This window comes from Cricetulus griseus, assembly GCF_003668045.3.
Source record: "Cricetulus griseus strain 17A/GY chromosome 1 unlocalized genomic scaffold, alternate assembly CriGri-PICRH-1.0 chr1_0, whole genome shotgun sequence".
NCBI lineage: Eukaryota > Metazoa > Chordata > Mammalia > Rodentia > Cricetidae > Cricetulus > Cricetulus griseus.
Genome location: NW_023276806.1, coordinates 166,786,322 through 166,792,859, shown reverse-complemented (window position 1 = coordinate 166,792,859; position 6,538 = coordinate 166,786,322).

The following is a 6,538-nucleotide window of genomic DNA, read 5'->3' as shown; positions in this document are numbered from 1 at the left end:
AAGATCAAAGATCTATAGCTAACAATGCTGATATTCAGCGACTACAACAGAATCTCACCCTTCCTTTACTTTGGATCCATTCAGACCCTTAGTAGCTTGCCTTCTGCCCACCCATAGGGTATATTCATTCAAATGTTAATTTTGTTTTTTATTTTTGGATTTTTGAGACAGGGTTTCTCTGTGGCTTTGGAGGCTGTCCTGGAACTAGCTCTTGTAGACCAGGCTGTTCTCAAACTCACAGAGATCCACCTGCCTCTGCCTCCCTAGTGCTGGGATTAAAGGCGTGCGCCACCGCCACCACCACCTGGCTCAAATGTTAATCTTTTCTGTACCTACCTTCCTTCACAGGTATGTAAATGTTTGTCATATAAACAGTGTTTGAATTGGTAAGATTCATCCCGCACTCAAGCCAAGTTGACACATATAATTAACCATCACAAGATTAGATGTAGTAAACTAACAAAAACTTTCACCATAATTGCTGGATTACATGACTGTTTTAAATGTATATTTAATTTAATGTTATTGCTTTAGAAAATTTCAAACCACTGTCAAAATTTCAAGTGTTAGTATAAAAAAGATAATTGGTTTTGCTTTTGTTTGTAGAATTAGAGGAAAAATAATTGTGCATCTCAGTTTTCAAACCTAACAGTAACTGCAAATTGAAGTCATCTAAGGATCTATAAAACACCAATAACAGAGAAACAGAATTTAAAAATTATTCAAATAACATGTAGTTTTCCTCTTCTATATGGTGAACCATTCTTAAATAAGAATATCCCAAATTCCAGATATTTATTTGCTCTTTACCTGAGCAATTACTCAGCCTTTAGACACTGAAGAGAAGCCGAGATCAAAAAAATTCTATTGCTGGAGGCAAAGGACTTTCTTGTAATGGAAGACAATGGAAATCAAGGAATTTTAAAACAGAGGAAAAGACACGTGTACACTGTAAATGAGAATAGGAGGACTCAAGAGAGTTAAGGTAAGTGATATTGAAATTGAATGAAACTTGTAACAGTTTATAAAGCCATTTAAGAACTGTACAACAATAATAATGGCTATCTAATCATCACAAATTATCTAAGAGCTTGTTTGTACAAGAAAAGATAAGAATACATGCAAAAATGACAGAAAATTTTAAATAATGTTTTAATATAAATATGGCTAGCTTTCTGGGAAACATTTGGAAGAGAGAAGATTAATATTTTTGAAATTACAAAGCATTGGACCATTCTAGAAAAGTTCACACAATTGCACACCGTTTTACACTTTTGCATTTCAAACTTAGCTATTTCCCTATATTAAACTTATTTTTCCTCACTTGACTATCACAACCAAATAATTTGTTTCTGAAATCAATTATATTAACAAATATTTTCAGCTTAGTTAATTAGTTTTGCAGGAGATGAAAAGCAATTATTTGGCTGGAATTTCATAACTGAACAATTTCAACAGTATTGAGTAGAAAATTGTTTCTCGGCGAGAGACAAATGATGTGTTCTGAGGTATTATATCATATCTCTAAGAACTATCCAATTCCTTACAGCAGGACTGTTATGATCTTCCATCAACTACACTGGATGGCTCCAGCATTAGATGTAAGACAGCAATTGTGGCTCCACTTCGTCTCTGTAACAGATGGCTTCATTAGAGAAGAATCACAGATAATGTAGACCTTCTGTGTCTTCACTTCTTACACACAAGAATCAAAACAGGCTGTTCTTTCCTTCCATCTACCATACTGAAGGATTGGTAACACATAGGAGTTACTGCTCTGCATTATGTGTGTTTAATTGTTTGATGGGTTTCCCAGAAGTATATTATAATGATCTATCAACTCTGAAAAATCAAATTCTTTAGAAAACAAGATTAGTAATCAGGATTGTATTAAATGATTGCTCTCTGTTAAACATGATAAAGAGATAGTGTATGTTATAGCTGGAAGCAAATGACAAGCTGAATAAACATGATGCTTTAAATGAGGTGTCATAGTTTCTTCTCTGTATTTATTCATTGAAAGGTCTCAGGATCCATTTTCATGAAGAAATTTTACAAAATATACTTCAAATTAAGGAATCTTCAACAAGAAACTTTAGTTTCATAAGGTCCTTTTACTCCCATACAATGCTATGTCATTTTTCCTGATAGGGCAAAAAATGGCATTATGATATCATAAATACAGCTGACATACTTTGCTGCTTAGTTTCATGTTTAGAATAGAGACAAAATGAAACTGTATTAGAATTCCCTATATTCATTCATAAGCAATTTTTGTTGCTGGGCCTCTGTTAACATGTACAAAATAGAAAAATAGAGAAATTTGTGTTTAAATATAAATAACAATCTGACAGAGTAACACTACAACAATATATTAAATAACTGTGATTGTGAACAATTTAACTGTTGACAGATTTTAATATTTGATATAGTTTATGGTCTACATTTGTTGTTACTTTCTCAAACAACAATCATTGTGTGGTATGGGTAAGAAAAGATACTGGTACTGAAGAAAGTAATAAAAAGAGTGCAAGCCAGATAGGAAGCCACTTTTTGTTATTGAAAAGATGCAAATTAATACAGAAACTTACTGAATATTTTCACTGTTTTCTGCAATCAAGGGCATCAGGTAGGTTTCAAAAATGTTTATTAAGTTACAATAATCAATTGTTTGAAATTCAAAATACAAATTATCTCTCTGGCAAGCTTTGTTAGATGATTATATCTGATATTTTCTCACTGGGACTACTAAGAAAGGGATTAAAAAATGATCATTTTTAAGAAGAAGCAGACAAAATATAACTGTAGTTGTATATTTTTCAGGCATAAATGTAAGGAATTTTCAAATTTATAAGGAGATACATAGTAGGAAAATATAGAAGCAATTTATCTTCAAAACAGTTTGTCAACAGTTGTATTATTCTGTACAGACACCAGGATAAAAAGTAGTCATAGTATTTAAACATTAAAGAAACTAGCATTGACTTGTTTTTGAAATGTCATCTTCATTGAATAGAAAAATAAATGCAATAAGTTTAATAAGAATAAAATATATTTTATGAAGATATGTATTTATTGAATGACTGACTGTATTGGAATATTCAAATAATGACAAGATCATATGTGCAGGTCATACCCTATAAAGATTTAGTCTTCTCTTCATCCCACTTACTCTCACTGGCAGGTTGATCTAACCAGCAGAATTGCTAGTATGTTAGTATGAAAGAGGTCTTGGACTAGTTTATAATCTGCAAACATCCATGTTTGTTATTAACAAATGTTTATAAAATAATTGTTATTGCTAACAACTCAGAATCTGACATGAGGAAAAGCCCAGGTCTGAAATGTCAGAATCACACAACAGCAGCAGCCCAAGTACAGCTATAACAGAGGTGTGGTAGGTGGAATGAAGATTGTACTCCATAGACACATGCGTTGGAACAATTGGTCTTCTGTTAGAAGTGCTGTATAGTGGAGGTTCTGGAACTTTCTAGAGGTAAACTTTGCTGGAAGAAAAATCTCAGTAAGGTTTGAGGTTTCACAGCCTTGCAGAAATTCCTCTTCTTTCTGCTTCCTGTATATGCCAGAACAATGTGATCCAACAGCTTCCATTTCCTGCTGTTATGCTTTCCCTGATGGCTGACAGGCCTTCCCAATGGGCTCTATACCTCTGGAGGAGTAAGCTGAAGCAAACCTTTTCTTTGGGACTTGCTTCTTGATGAAAAACTTCATCACAACATCAGTAAGTATCTAACACAAGAGTCAAATCATTTGATGTCATTTCAGTTCAACCAGCTATCACCCAACCTGCTGGCTATAACCTCTAAAACAGGAAAGCTCCTACAATTATATGTGCTTGTTAAGTCACAGATCAAATAAATCCAATCATTTCAATATGTGTAAGCTATATCAACAAGTTTGAAAAGTGATTTGTGATATGATAATTTTGAAATAATAGGCTAATATCTATGTAGTTTTAAATCTGGGGAAGTGATGCTAAATAAACTAAAACAGTCAATATAAAAAGCAGTGAGATACACATTTGTATTCAATTTACTTTATTTTCTTTCTGATTTTTATGTTTTGCTTTAGATATGTATATGTAGAATATATATATGTAGAATATGTATATGTAGAAATAGAATTACAAAAATATAAGTAATTTACAAATATGTGCATCAGCTTTTAGCTGAAAATGCTAAAACTATAATACAATGAGAGGCAGTGGGTATGTTATGGAAACCCAGTGCAGTAGAAAATTCCTAAACACATAAAGGCAATCCTAAAAGTATCCAAATAATGAGGGTGATAGGTACTAACTGGTTATCTCTTGTCAACAAACAAAGCTTCCATTTCTGGAACTGGGTACCATACTGAATTTTTTGTCCAAACGGGATTCACAAAAATCTCAAGCAGCTCCGGAGACAAACAGCAAGGCTCTACTGCTAAGACAACATTTATACAACTTAATAAACCTGGAGAGTGTGAACTGGTAGCTACAAAGAACCTTCATTTCCATCTTCAATGTCTTCAGTAGGTGAAAATACTCTGTAGGCTACCAAAAGAGAAAAAACAAAGCCCTTGAACTTCAATCTGTCCTACCTGTAAAATCTGCTAGGGCACTGGTGGCAAAGAACTTGTGACAGAAACCAACCAATGTTTATTTTGATTTTTTGGCCACCCCATGAGATATAGCCCATACTTGACACTGCTGGGTTAACCAAGAACCTGAATCTAGGTAGCTCAGAGACCTAGAATAAAACCAAATACTCCTGCTTAAAGAAAAAAAATGTAACAATAAATTTACCCCCCTATTGATATTCCTCTATATTCATATCAGTGCCTTATTCAGTCATTATCAGGGAAGCTTCCTCCTGGGAACAAATAGAGACCCATAGCCACACAGTACACAGAAAGACAGATAACCTTGAATCCTGAAGCTCTAAATGGGATGTTGCCATCAAATCACTCCCCTTGGAACTCAGAGAACCCCTCAGAAGAGGAGGTGGAAAGAGTATAAGAGCCAGAGGGGACAGAGGTCACCAGGAAACAAGGCCTTCTAAATCAACTGAGAGAAACTGCTGGGAACTCGCAAAGACTCCCGCAGCATGCACAGGGACTAAATGGGTCCTCACCAGGTTCTCTGTGCTTATACTTTAGTTTTCAGCTTTGTATTTTTATGGGACCCCTGAGTATGTGAACAGATGTGTCTATGAAACATGTTCCTGCTTCACACCTTTTCACTTCTGTTGGGGTTCCTTGTCCAGCGTTGACGTGACAGTTTTTATCTTATCATATTTTATCTATCTATTTATCTATCTATCTATCTATCTATCTTTTTTTTTTTTTTTTTGGTTTTTCGAGACAGGGTTTCTCTGTGGCTTTGGAGGCTGTCCTGGAACTAGCTCTTGTCGACCAGGTTGGTCTCAAATTCACAGTGATCCACCTGCCTCTGCCTCCCGAGTACTGGGATTAAAGGTGTGCGCCATCAATGCCCGGCCGTATTTTATTTTTTAAGACTAACAGATAAATAAATAAAAATGTAAAAATGAGAACATTTATAATATTACAAAAAGACCCAATCAGGAAAATAGTGGTCAAATATAGCTAGAAGAAAAAAAGACAATTTTTCCAATTCTTCTTTTAGTTCTTTTCCTTTTCCAATAAAAAAGTACATTCAACATTATGAAATTATTTGAGATTATTATAGAATAAATATGGAAGCAAAAGTTTTCTGGGATCAAACTGAAACAGAAATTGGCTTGCTTCTTCAATAGAGAGAAGCCATGAAAATCATTTTAGCAAGACAAATCTTCAGATTCAAATGAAAAGTTAGACAAATCTATCCTTCTCCTACTGCAAATTTGATCTCATGGCTCCATCTTTGTGATGCCAATATTTGCAATTGCTCTATATCTGTCCAATCAATTTCTGGCAAGGTAAGAACAGAACAAAGAAACTCTAGAGTTTCCTTTAAGTGGCATCTTCAAAGGAAAAAAAAAAAAAAGCTTTCTCTGAATTGTCAAGTTTATCTATGTGGGCACGATGGGTGGGATTTCAAAAGTTGTAGATTTGAATGCATGTGTTTTTCTTTTGTTTCCTTAAACAAAATGTAAGGGAGAACCATTCCTTTTAGTGTAATGCTGTAGAACTGGGGCAGACCAGTTACAGTTTTATGCGCAGTTTGGTTTTCCCTGTGGGAGATGAGTAATAATTGTTTTCTTTTTAGAGTATCACAGAGCAGTAGGAAATTTGAAAAGAATAATAAACAGAGCCCGAGCTTAGCTCCTGCTTCTGAATCATCACGCCAACCAAATGAACATTGGATGCCAGGCAAAGTGAGAGTAATGTTTCCTCTGTAGTTGCAATGAAAATATTTCACCTACTAACGCATTTCAAAATGACATGCAGGGAGGCCTTGCATAGGTTGATTATACTTTATTCACTACACATTAAGGCAACTGTTCTTTATTGACAGGATTTTCTTCTTTTACTGTTTCCTCTAAGGTTTAATATTTGCCTAGAAGATCATGTTCAA